The following is a 14,635-nucleotide window of genomic DNA, read 5'->3' on the forward strand; positions in this document are numbered from 1 at the left end:
CCACGCTGGTGAGAGTGATCCATCAAGTACGGACCCAGAGGACTTCTCTACTCCTCCTAACACCACTCTGGCAGAGTCAAGCGTGATTTCCGGTCATGCGGCCATCCTCTCCTCATTCCTTTGGTTCCCCTACTACTATCCAGGCCCTCAGGGAGAACCTCACCCACTCATACTACAAGACTGTCTGGTCCTAGTGGCTTGGATGATTTTAGGGGAGCCTGGTCCACAGACGGATTATTGCAACTACCCTCGTTTAATGGGTACCCTGGATTCTTACTTTAGTAGGTATCAACTCGTGTTTCCACGCTCATTCCGTTTGGGGCGCAGCGGAGGTGCATGCTTTTTCGACGGGTGCATCTCTCGCGGATATTTTGCGCTCGGATACATTTTGGGTTTTTTATTTTAGACCTTCTTCTCACGTTTCTTTTTCTCTAATTGAATAGCGTTAAAAATGCTATATGCTATATATAAAGCCTCCTGTCATGTGGTAAAATTGTAGATTATGCTAACATAGTGTACTAATGATCTTAATTTTAGTAATGATAGGAGGCGAGTATTTTCCCTCCCCATTACCCCCCCCATTTTCTCCTTCTCAGATTTTGTTCTATTTGTCTTTACGTTTTCTATATGTTTTTCTACAATTGTATTATTTAGCAGTAGAACAAGGAGTTTTTTATTATATATTTTGCTAATGATTATTATGTAGCTAGTACTTGTTTTACGCTGTTATACATTACAATTTGTATAGACGATCTTCTTAGAACATTATGACTGCCATATATTCGATATTAAATATAAAAAGATGTTGAATTATGGTCACTACAAGTACCTTTCACTTGTTTCTTGTTTCTTTCAGTGTGGATATCACCACCAAATTCAGTTGGGACATCTCTACTTTACTACTACAGGATTATTTGAAGTTATCGGAAAGTTAAATTTCCACGGTTGAATGGATTAAATACGCTCACATCAAAGAAAGAGGAAAAGTTGAGGGCTCTCCTTACTTATATATGTGATGACTGGTTGTTTTGATTGGTTGAACTTTTTTTGATTGACCTGTTTGCTGCTGGAGTTTAAAGTAAAGATAGCCAATACAAAATACTGGCCTCCTTATTAGTACACTACGTTAGAATAATCTACAATTAAGCTTACAATTAATTAAGCTTAACTCTTTTTGGTATTTTGGTTTAAAAAAAAAAAAAGAAAAATGTAAGTATTGAAAATTGCCTCCACTGTCAAAAAATGCATTCTTCCAATACTTGAGATAGTCAGCAATATTTTTTTTAAGAAGGTGGAGGTTTTCAAGAAATTATATTCCATAGAACAGAACTTTTCAGTGTATTCTTTATTATTGACTTGTCTATAGTCCATGTAGGATATGCCTAAAATTCCACAATGTTACCCTTTCATAGTGTTGTATACCTTGTTCTTGGAGTGAATATATTTGGATGACCACTCCTTGGAAGAGTAACAATGACCCCTATATTTATCTTCAGATGAACACCAGCCTCCTAATCATTCCTATTAACCAATGCTTCCTAAAAAATCAGAGTGGGCCAGCAACAATCCAGGATTTATGTATTTCTATTTTTTTTTCCAATGGAGATACTAACAGAACCTGGACTGTTGCTGGGCCGTAATGACTGGTTTGGAAAACACTGCTCAAGACCACAGATTGTGGGAGGCTAAAGTCTTTTGTTGTTGCTCTGCAAACTTCTTCTACTTCATACAAGTCACCAACCTTTGTCTAAAATACTTTTTTGTTAATGAAACAATTCACTCCCAACTCCATGAAGAACAGACTCCAGTGGTGAACACTGCAATGGTGAAGACAAGAAAAAGGTCAAATGACTGCAATCTTATTGATTACAATGTCCGACCAAAATGATCCCCTTAACCCCTTAAACCAAACTTCTGGAATAAAAGGGAATCATGGCATGTCACTGATTTAGCCTTATTGAAGATTCCAAATTTTAAAAAGAAAAAGTGCGGAGGGAGAACGAGTGATGTTCAGGGAGCGCAATTTTGGAACTCCCTGCCTCTGACATTAAGACTTGAGAATGATCTACTGAAATTCCGCCGGAGCTTAAAAACAGTTTTATTTGCTCAGGCGTATGGGATGACATGAAATTTTTAACTTGGTTCAAATGCATGTGATTATAATGCTGTGGTTTTGCTGGATATTGTTTTGTCTGTTTTTATTGCTGGTATGCGCATCGAGACCCTATGGGTAATAAGACTGCGTTTTCTTAAGAATTTTTAATAAATAAATAATAATAAATAAGGGGTTAATAGAGAAGAGCTTCATATTAACCAAATTTGATTAATATGTTCAATACAATTGTTTAGTGTGTTATTTACAGTGCCTTGCACCAATATTCACCTTTTTGGTTGCTTCCTTACCATTTGATCTATAGAACATACCTAACACATTGATAGAGGAAAATAAATTCTCCATTTTAGTGTGGCGGAACTTACACTTATTTGTATATTTTCCCCAGATTACTTTTGTATTTTGGTCACCTTATGCCCATTATTGGTGCAGGGTAGGTTGAATGTATTGCTTGTCTGTGCCTCTCCTCTTCCCCCTTTCTTTTACTGTCCTATTGTTTCCCCAGCACGGTGTTATCCCAGCGACACTGCCAGACCAGTTTAAACTAGCTACATTGTCCCTCCTCAATATCCCATCAGGATATTGGGATTAAAACCCAGGTTGTATTGTGTTGGAGACCCTATGTAGGGGTCTGTGCCTAAAAACCATGTGTGACCAAATAAACCTCAATTGACTCCAGAACTGTGTGTCGTCCAGTTATTGGGGGAATAAGCTATATCTCCTAAACAGCGCTTCCTTTCCAGCTTCAGAGAATCCCAGCAGAGATTTTGGATCTTAGCATTGCAGCTCTGCTACAATTAGATATCCGAGGCAATAGAGTTTATCAGTTTGTTTTTATCTGTTGTAAAACTAAGAAGAAGAATCGACTGCATTTGAGGTGGCATCACCTTAGGAAAACATAATACTGAAAATATAACTTTTTGCTGTCTTTCTTTCATCTTAGGAAAGTATAACTTTTTTTGCTGTTTTCCCTTCCAGAGATCTTGATTATTATTTTACTGTATTAGACTTCCACAGACAAACAAGCCTGCGTGTTTCCACTCATCAAATTTCAAAGTCAAAAACAACACTTATTCATCCATAGCATCTTTATTAAACTGTTAAAACATAGACCTCTTTGGTGACAGTTTCCGTTTTATTTGACTTGTAAGTCACTCCCCATATTAAGCCAGCCTTTACACTTACTGAGAGATTCTATTCTTATGATGTAGACACCTGACATCATACTCTTAAAACTGTTGCAATCCTGGTATGTGAATAATTAACTGTATATCTGTCCAGTTCCTTATGGACGTGTCTTCAACTGAGTTTATTATTAGACTTTAGGAATCTCATTACCTAGAAAAACAGGATTGACAAATTATGACTAATATGTCCTGTGATCTTCTTCATTAAATAACAGGCTATATTTATAAATCTTACTGCATTACTGAAAACAGCCCACATTTTTGTGTAGACCTGAAACCTAATATCTGATACTATAAAAAAATGAGTTGTAATTTTAGATTTTTTTTCTTTGGGGGAATATTCTATTTGTCACGTGTTTATTGGCTTTGGAAAATTGTAATACATTCTGGTGCTGCTCACCGTTTCATGTTAGAAATTCACTATATATTTTACTTTTTTGATTATCAAAACCGTGAGGGCCAAACGCTATTGGTTAAAAGACTGTTTTTTTTTTTTTATTTATACGTTTTTTTGAGGGCGAGAGATTATTAAGGTGTCAGCGAGCTCCATTTAACTTCACACTAACTTTAAAGCACATAAAGATTTAACAACTCCTCACTTAGGTAAAAATAATGTGGATTTAGTAACAGTATATAATTATATATTGCATAAGGCCATCACAATGTCTATGTACACCATTGTGGCAGGCTTTTTTACTGTGTGATCATACTATAAGTAAATCCCCTATTTATGCCAGAGGTGTTTTTAAAAATGTTGTGGCTTCTGAAGTTAATTTTAAGTAGCGTGTGCGGAATTTGTAAGTTTTATATCGACTGGTCAACAGCAGCACTTTTATAATCTAGATGAGTGGAACACTTTTTTATTATATGTATTATTATTATTATTATTATTATTATTATTGCCATTTATATAGCGCCAACAGATTCCGTAGCGCTTTACAATATTTTGAGAGGGGGGATGTAACAATAAATAAGACAATTACAAGAAAACTTACAGGAACAATAGGTTGAAGAGGACCCTGCTCAAATGAGCTTACAGTCTATAGGAGGTGGGGTATTAGAAACATTAGGATAGGAAATATCAAGTAGGAGTGAAGCAGAGCTGGAGGAGAGAGCAAAGCACTATCCCATATGAGAGAGCAAGAGGGAGAGATTACTCTGGGAGGCCATATGCTTTCCTGAAGAGATGGGTTTTAAGGCCCTTCTTAAATGATTGAAGACTAGGGGAGAGTCTGATGGCAGTAGGCAAGTTATTCCAAAGGAGAGGAGCCGCCCGTGAGAGGTCCTGCAAGCGTGAGTTGGCCGTACGGGTGCGAGCAGCGGTCAGGAGGCGGTCGCGGGCAGAGCGGAGGGTACGAGGAGGGGCATACCTCTGGATCAGTGAAGAGATATAAGAGGGGCTGGAATTGTTCAGTGCTTTAAATGTATGGGTTAGCACTTTGAATTGACTCCTATAGGATACAGGGAGCCAATGTAAGGACTGGCAGAGGGGCGAGGTGTGAGAGGACCGACTGGATAGGAAAATAAGTCTAGCTGCAGCATTCATTACAGACTGTAGTGGGGCAGTACGGCTTTTGGGGAGACCAATCAGGAGAGGGTTACAGTAATCCATGCGGGAAATTACTAGAGCATGGACAAGCTCCTTGGTAGCATCTTGCGTAAGAAAGGGGCGGATGCGGGCTATGTTTTTGAGTTGGAACCTACATGACTTGGCAACAAACTGGATGTGAGACTCAAAGGTGAGACCAGAGTCAAGTATGACGCCAAGACAGCGCGCTTGTAGGGATGGACTTATGTGGATATCACTGACTTGAAGGGAGAGTGAGAGAGGAGGATCAGTATTAGGAGGAGGAAAGACAAGGAGTTCAGTTTTAGAGAGGTTAAGTTTGAGAAAGCGTGACGACATCCAGTCAGAGGTGGAAGAGAGGCAAGCAGTGACACGTTGCAGGACGGCCGGGGAGAGGTCCGGTGAGGAGAGGTATATCTGAGTGTCATCAGCGTACAGGTGGTAGTTGAGTCCAAAAGAGGCAATACGTTTTCCAAGAGAGGCAGTATATAGCGAAAATAGAAGGGGACCAAGGACAGAGCCTTGGGGAACTCCAACCGAGACAGGGCGAGGGGAGGAGGTATCCTTGGAAAAGGAGACACTAAATGAGCGTTGGGAGAGATAGGAGGAAAACCAAGAGAGGACAGAGTCACAGAGACCGAGTGATTGAAGAGTTTGAAGGAGGAGAGCATGATCAACTGTGTCAAAGGCAGCAGAGAGGTCAAGGAGAATTAATATGGAGTAGTGACCATTGGATTTAGCGGAGATTAGGTCATTAGTCACTTTGATAAGAGCGGTCTCAGTAAAGTGGAGAGGGCGGAAGCCAGACTGAAGAGGGTCAAGGAGAGAGTTGGAATTAAGGAAGTGAGACACACGGGTAAAGACAAGTCTTTCCAAAAGCTTTGATGAGTAAGGGAGCAGGGATATGGGACGATAGTTAGAGGGGGAGGACGGGTCAAGAGATGTTTTTTTCAGGATAGGTATTACAGTGGCATATTTAAGGTCAGCAGGAACAGTGCCAGAAGAGAGAGAGCAGTTAAAGATGTGATTTAGGATAGGCACAAGACACTAAATCAGGGGTAGGCAACCTTTTAGCAGCACAGTGCCGATATAGGATTGTGATGTCCCGTAGCGTGTCGGTCCTATTTTTTAAAACTGAGGTCTGTATGCTGCCGTTTTCTGCTTGTGTTATTTATATTGTAATTGCTTTGTATCTTTGTATTTGTGCGTATATGAGCTATTATATTGTATATGTTCAGGAGTAGTTTGTGGTATCGTGTACCTATGAATGTGGGCTGTGTATGGGGGCTGCTTGTGGAATTGTGTGTGTGGATGGATTTGTCACATTGTGTGTTTGGTAGTGTGTGTATGTGTGGGGGCTGTTTGGGGTATTGCATATGAGAGGCTGCATGTGGGGTTGTGTGCATGTATGTGGATTGTTAGCGGGTTACATTTGTGCGGATTGTGTGTATGTTTGTGTGTGGGCTGTTCGTATTTTTTGTATGAGGGAAGGGTTATTAGGCATTTCTGTGTATATCTAGCAGTGTGGGTGGCTTTCCCAGGTTCCAGTGGAGACCAGGCTGGCCAGGTACAGGTGAAGGGCAGGAGCTGCATTATCCGCTGTGGGCTGCTCTACCACAGTGTGGATTCCCATTCACAAGTGCTGGGAGGAAGTGATCTGAGGTCACTTCCTCTACGTGTTGCAATATATAAATTGAGGATTGTCCTTTACCACCTTTTCGTATTAGCAGATATCTGAAGTTTCACTGGGACTCTAGCAGCCTTGAGTGCCGTGCAAAGACACCTTGAGTGCCGTGCATGGCACTAGTGCCATAGGTTGCCTACCCCTGCACTAAATAATAATGCCTGGCATTCACTGTCTCCGGGAATCACCTCTGTTCTGTATATACGAACCATGATAAAGCTCACTCAGAAAACTAGGTCAATTTATTTGAAGTGATTTAGCCCACTGCCGGGCTTGTTTCAAGATTCAGTCCACTACCGGACTTGTTTCAAGATTCAGTCCACTACTGGACTTGTTTCAAGACATGCCAAACCACCAAATTTAAAACGTAATTCTGAATTACAGGATGAAAGTAAGGAGGTGGGCTGTGGGTTGTATCTTGCTTATGTCACTCTTGGCATCATTAAATCACTCATTACATCATTAAGTGGCTCATTATGTCATTTTGTCACACATTATGTCACAAGTCTCACTTTTAAATCACATTCACCCTCACTTTCCTTCTGTAACTATTTTCCGATCATCCTTGTGTACATATAGAGATTGCTTTGTATTTTTGTTTTGCATTCTATAGACGTTAGCGGTAGAACATGAATAAAATCATATTATGGACCTCAACATACTACTCAACAAGATATTTTTCACGTAGTCCTACAGCCAGTCCCTCTAGTGCATACAGAGTAAATGTATATAATGCTCCATCCTCCACAATAAGGAAACCTGCAAGACTTGCGGTTAGTGTTGTCGCGAACCCGAAATTTTCGGTTCGCGAACGGCGAACGCGAACTTCCGCAAATGTTCGCGAAACGGCAAACCGCGCGAACCGCCATTGACTTCAATGGGCAGGCGAATTTTAAAAACAACAGGGACTCTTTCTGGCCACAATAGTGATGGAAAAGTTGTTTCAAGGGGACTAACACCTGGACTGTGGCATGCCAGAGGGGGATCCATGGCAAAACTCCCATGGAAAATTGCACAGTTGATGCAGAGTCTGCTTTTAATCCATAAAGGGCAGAAATCACCTAACATTGACACCTGTCCTCAAAGCCCAGCCCTGATACACTCTGACACAGAGCAGAATAGAGACTGTTCCCCCTACATAGGGTCACTTGGCAGATATGGATTGACACCTGTCCTCAAAACCCCTGATACACACTGACACAGAGCAGAATAGGGACTGTTCCCCCTACATAGGGTCACTTGGCAGATATGGATTGACACCTGTCCTCAAAACCCCTGATACACACTGACACAGAGCAGAATAGAGACTGTTCACCGTCCACAGAGACCATGATACACACTGACACAGAGCAGAATAGAGACTGTCCCCCGTACATAGGGTCACTTGGCAGGTATGGATTGACACCTGTCCTCAAAACCCCTGATACACACTGACACAGAGCAGAATAGAGACTGTTCCCTGTCCACAGAGACCATGATACACACTGACACAGAGCAGAATAGAGACTGTTCACCGTCCACAGAGACCATGATACACACTGACACAGAGCAGAATAGGGACTGTTCCCCCTACATAGGGTCACTTGGCAGATATGGATTGACACCTGTCCTCAAAACCCCTGATACACACTGACACAGAGCAGAATAGAGACTGTTCCCTGTCCACAGAGACCATGATACACACTGACACAGAGCAGAATAGAGACTGTTCACCGTCCACAGAGACCATGATACACACTGACACAGAGCAGAATAGGGACTGTTCCCCCTACATAGGGTCACTTGGCAGATATGGATTGACACCTGTCCTCAAAACTCCTGATACACACTGACACAGAGCAGAATAGAGACTGTTCCCTGTCCACAGAGACCATGATACACACTGACACAGAGCAGAATAGAGACTGTTCACCGTCCACAGAGACCATGATACACTCTGACACAGAGCAGACCAGAGACTGTTCCCTGTCCACAGACACCATGATACACACTGACACAGAGTGTCCGTGTGAAATAGGGCCGTGAGTAATGACGTCACGGGTAGCCTGCCCATAGTATCGCATAGGGTGGAAGAGCTGATAGGACATCTGAAACGTATTGGGATGGAGATGCTTAATTGTTCTCCAAAATGCTTGACACCACCCCATAGTGAACCTCTGCAAACTTTAATACCATCAGAGGAGGAAGAATGTGGCAGCCCACTGGGATTATTCGAAAAATTTCAAATTGATGATTTTCCAGACCCTGGGGTTGACATTAGTCCAGATTTACATCTAGTGACCCATGAGGATGTTCCAGGCACTACTTGTGAAATAAAGACAGATAATAAAGTGAATGATCCTTCTCCTTGGGACTTGCACCCTGTCGTTGAAGGTGGAGTAGGCAATGGCAAGAGCATGCTGTGGGTAGTCAGTGCAAACACTCTCTTCCCGGTGAATAATGAGGAGACTAACTATGATGACGTTATTTGCGTTGAAAGTAATGATGCCAGAGATCTTTTGAAACCATATGGAAGGAACAAATTGGTTAAAAGAAAGGCAAGAGACCACCTGCATATAGACAAGAATACGCATAAGAGAAAGAAGAGAACAGGTGAAAAAGAGAAGCTGCAGACTGCCTATCTGCAAATAGTTGAGTTATGTCCTGAAGATGTCCGTGTTACCACAGTGCAGACTCTGTTTGATACACTACTGAGGAGAGTCAGAGAAACCCCAGATCTTCACGTATTGGATGAGTCGGTGCGTGGAGTTGCAGAGAACGTAGAACAAGAAATATTTAAACTTTTCCTGTGTACTGACAGCAGATATAAGAATAAATACCGGATCCTCCTTTTCAATTTGAAGGACCCTAAAAATCAGATCCTGTTCCGTCGTGTGGTCCTTGGTGAAATCACCCCACAGTGTTTGGTTCTAATGAGTGCAACGTAAATGGCTGCACAGGAGCTGGCCAACTGGAGAATTCAAAAGAGAAAACATGCACTGGAACTAATCGAGAAAGAGGAAAGACAGCCATACCAGATTCAGATGACAAAGCTGACACACAAGGGGTTAATTGAAATTGATACCGTGCCCGATCAGAACTTGACCCTAGAGGATCTGTCTGATTCTGTGTGGCAGCCTCAGGATTCTCAGCAGGATTGCATCTCAGAGAAAAGGGACACAACATCCCAACACAAGAGCCACCTTTTAGATCAGGACTGCCTTATATGCAAAGGGCTGATAAACCCCCCAGGTGATGCTGACTTAAGCCAATGGGTAATTACCAAGAAACCAGAGAAAATATGGAAACACCATATAACTAATGGCAATCAACATTCTTCATGCATTGAAAAGAAGAACAAGAAATTGTATGATCCAGATACTAGACTCACAGATCCAGCAGACTCAAGTGTGTGGAAGGGATTCCTTCACATGTTCTCTATAAAGCAGTTTAAAGTTACAGCCACGCCAGAGTCTGGTTATAGCAGTCATCTTTGCCAGGATTTACCAAAAGTGTTAACATCCGAAGGATGCATTTTGCAAGAGTCTGTTTGGGAATATGTGGATCGTATCTGGCCAGAGTGCACCAAGGACATGTGTGTGATCCGACTGAATCAAAGAACGTCAAGTGATGCAGTTTCATATGCTCGGCTGTATTCTTATCTTAATCGGAAGCTGAGATATGCAATCATCAGAAGTCATGGCATGGAGGCATTCCTAGTGCCTCTACCTGCCGGCCAACCCATCCCTCAAAGATTGCATCCTTTGGGAGGTCCAGGTTTGGAAGACAACCATCCTATTCTGCTTCTGATCTTGCTTCTTCCAAGCCATCCTTCCTGGACAGCTTATCCCAAAAAATCTTCCAAGAAACATAAAGAAGGTTTGGATATCCCAGATGATATTTTCTCTGACATATTAGCAGATGTTGAACGAGAGGAGAGACAAATGGCCGAGCAAGGGCTCCCTCCTCCAGGTTTCCCAAATTTTGAGCAGTGGAATCAGAATTCTGAGGATACAGGAGAGGAAGTTGGCATGCCTGAGATCATAAATATGCTCCAAAATTTGAGCAATGGCCTTCAGTTCCCAGGAGAATTCTCTGTAATTATAGGAGAGAGTCAGGGTGCTAATATTATGCCACCTCTCCATGTGCCAAATACTGTTCCAGCAGGTCTCCCATATCCATCTTTTCCATTGTATCCAGAAGCAGCCTACCCTGGCTGGCATGGTATGTTGCCCCCTACTCATGCAGTAAATCCATTGTCCATTGACCCAGCCAATCTCTTCTCTTACCCGCTTTCACAAATAATACCACCTAACTTCTTATCTGATCAACATTTTACTGCAGGACCTCAACCTTTTGCATAAATGTTGTAGTTTTGTTATATTTACGTTTTTTGTTTTTTTTTAACTGTTATGTTTTAGCGAAATATTGAAAAAAATACATGTAATGTGCTGAACATCAAAGCTGAAATTTTAATTTGTCTCAGTAAGTTGAAAGCCATACTTTCTATGGGAGTTTCAAATGTTCAATAATTGTTTTCTGAAGAAAGCATAACTGTCTGTTTTTAGCAAGCAACAACCCCATATTAAGCTGTTTATTCACTGAACATCTATTTGTACTGAATTGAAAACTGAATGACAAAATGTAGGCAGAAAACGAATGATTTGAATATATTCTTCAAATACCAGAATTTTTTAATTTGTTTTTTAGTTCACTACTATTCTGTGTTTAGTAATGTATAAGTGTGCCAGATGTGACAAGTTTACATAGGTTAATTATAGCCACTCTTATATCTGGGCTACAAATACATGCATTTTGGCAAACACCTCAAAGCCCATGTAAGCTTTGTGTTGTTGAATTTCAGTGATTTCTTTTATGTTGCATGTGTACAGTTGTACTGTAAAATGGGTAAAGCATGGGATATGTTTTTACATTTGTATACTAAAAATTTTAATATACGTTGAAAAAAAAAAAAAAAAAAAAAAGGACGCATGAGCCTACAGGCATTGCGCATGAGCGTCCAGTAACGTGGCAAAAAAATTCCCAGCTCCCCAGAGGCTGTCCTAGCACCCCGGTCATGCAAATATTCATTAACAGCTTTTTCTTGTTGGAGCAGGCGGTCGAACATTAGGAGTGTTGAATTCCAACGTGTAGGGCTGTCGCAAATCAAGCGCCTCACTGGCATGTTGTTTCGCCGCTGGATATCGGCAAAGTGAGCCATGGCCGTGTAGGAATGCCTGAAATGGCCACACACCTTCCTGGCCTGCTTCAGGACGTCCTGTAAGCCTGTGTACTTATGCACAAAGCGTTGTACGATCAGATTACACACATGTGCCATGCACGGCACATGTGTCAACTTGCCCAACTTCAATGCCGCTATCAATTTTTTTCCGTTGTCACACACCACTTTGCCGATATCCAGTTGCTGCGGAGTCAGCCACTTTTCCAGCTGTGCGTTCAGGGCGGACAGGAGTGCTTGTCCGGTGTGACTCTCTGCTTTCAAGCAAGTCAAACCCAAGACGGCGTGACACTGCCGTATCCGGGATGTGGAATAGTACCTGGGGAGCTGGGGGGGTGCCGTTGATGTGGAGCAAGAAGCAGCGGCACAAGAGGACTCAGCCGAGAAGGTTATGGAAGAGGATGGAGTAGGAGGAGTAGAGGAGGTGGCAGCAGGACTGCCTGCAATTCGTGGCGGTGTCACCAACTCCTCTGCAATGCCACGCATTCCTTGCTTGTCAGCCGTCAGCAGGTTTACCCAATGCGCAGTGTAGGTGATATACCTGCCCTGACCATGCTTTGCAGACCAGGTATCAGTGGTCAGATGGACCCTTGCCCCAACACTGTGTGCCAGACATGCCATGACTTCCTTTTGCACAATCGAGTACAAGTTGGGGATTGCCTTTTGTGAAAAGAAATTCCGTCCGGGTACCTTACACTGCGGTGTCCCAATAGCTACAAATTTTTTGAACGCCTCAGACTCAACCAGATTGTATGGTAAAAGCTGGCGGGCTAATAGTTCGGACAAGCCAGCTGTCAGACGCTGGGCAAGGGGGTGACTTGGTGACATTGGCTTCTTACGCTCAAACATGTCCTTGACAGACACATGACTGTGGGCAGATGAGCGGGAACTGCTCAAGGCGGGAGACGGAGTGGCGGATGGTTGAGAGGGGGCAAGAAGGACAGCAGTGGTTGACGTGGCTGAAGATGCTGGACCAGGAGGAGGATGGCGGCTTAGAGTAGGCGTGCTGCTTGTACTCATGTGTTGATCCCATAGGCGTTTGTGATGTGAGATCATGTGCCTACGCAAAGCAGTTGTACCTAGGTGGGTGTTGGACCTCCCACGACTCAGTTTCCTTTGGCACAGGTTGCAAATGGCATCGCTGTTGTCAGAGGCAGACACACAAAAAAAATGCCACACTGCTGAGCTCTGCAATGACGGCATTCTGGTGGTGGACACAGCATGCGTTGATTGGCGTGCTGTCGGGCTGACCCCGGGTGCCGATGCATGCTGTCTGACTGTGCCACTAGCTCCTTGCGACGACCCCCCCCTGCTTCCAACTCGTCTCCTCCTCCTCTCTGTCTCCCCATCTGAACTTTCGCCCTGTTCTTCTTCTTGCCGAGCGGGCACCCACGTGACATCCATGGACGCATCGTCATCATCAACCGCTTCGCTTGTATCTGACAACTCAGAAAAGGAAGCAGCAGCAGGTACAACATCATCATCATCACACCGTACCTCCATGTGTTTAATGCTGCCTGCCTGAGACATATCCCTGTTATCTACATCCTCTAGCAATAATGGTTGCGCATCACTCATTTCTTCAAACGGGTGTGTGAATAACTCCTCTGACATACCAAGTAAAGCGGCTGTGGTGCTAGTTTTGGTGGTGGCGGCAGGCGGGTGAGTGCTATCTTGAGAGGTGCCTGAAGCTAAGCTGGAGGAGGATGGTGCGTCAAGGTTCCGAGCGGAGGCTGTACAAGATTGGGTGTCCTGTGTTAGCCAGTCAACTAAGTCCTCAGAACTTTTCAAGTTCAGGGTACGTGGCTTCTGAAAACTGGGCATTATTCTAGGGCAAAAGGGAATCACAGCACCACGACCACGACGGCCCCTGCGGGGTGGCCTGCCTCTGCCTGTCATTTTTTTTGGGATTAGTGGTACTATGCGTGCAAGCTACTGTGAGACCAGATATGATTGGCAATGTGAACTGTAACAGTTCTGCAGAGCACACACTGTAGGCCTGAGACACCCGCTTGAAGACAAGTAACTGCTATTCAATCTATAACAGTGAAAAACTAATTTTGGTTTTAAAAGCACGCTATAGAGACACCAAATATGATTGGCAACTGTAAAAGCACGTTGGAACAAGTCTACAGAGCACACGCTGAAGTAGGCCTGACACCCAGACGCTTGCAGACAACTAACTGCTCTTCTATTACAGTGAAAAAAAAATATTTATTTTAAATGTAAAGCTTAACCAATTGTTAAAACAGATATGAGTGGTGGCACTGGGCAAGTAGGCACAGTATCCAATGTGAACCTCACACAGAAGCTGGCAGGCAGGCAACTGCTCTTCTATTACAGTGGAAACAAAATTTTGGTTGTAAAAGCACGCTATAGAGACACCAGATATGAGTGGCAACTGTCAAAGTACGCTGGCAGGGTTGTGCAGGGCACACGCTGAAGGAAGGCCTGACAGAGCCGCTTGAAGGACACTGACTGTCTGCTATTAGCTTACACTGGAAACCTTTTTTCTTTGTAAAAGCACGCTAAAGAGACACCAGATATGATTGGCAACTGTCAAAGCACGCTGGCACAGGTCTGCAGAGCACACGCTGAAGTAGGCCTGACACCCAGATGCTTGCAGACAACTAACTGATCTTCTATTACAGTGAAAAAAAAATATTTATTTTAAATCTAAAGCTTAACCAATTGTTAAAACAGATATGAGTGGTGGCACTGGGCAAGTGGGCACAGTATCCAATGTGAACCTCACACAGAAGCTGGCAGGCAGGCAACTGCTCTTCTATTACAATGAAAAAAAATATTTATTTAAAATCTAAAGCTTAACCAATTGTTAAAACAGATATGAGTGGTGGCACTGACT

Source organism: Pelobates fuscus, chromosome 6, assembly GCF_036172605.1.
Source record: "Pelobates fuscus isolate aPelFus1 chromosome 6, aPelFus1.pri, whole genome shotgun sequence".
Classification (NCBI taxonomy): domain Eukaryota; kingdom Metazoa; phylum Chordata; class Amphibia; order Anura; family Pelobatidae; genus Pelobates; species Pelobates fuscus.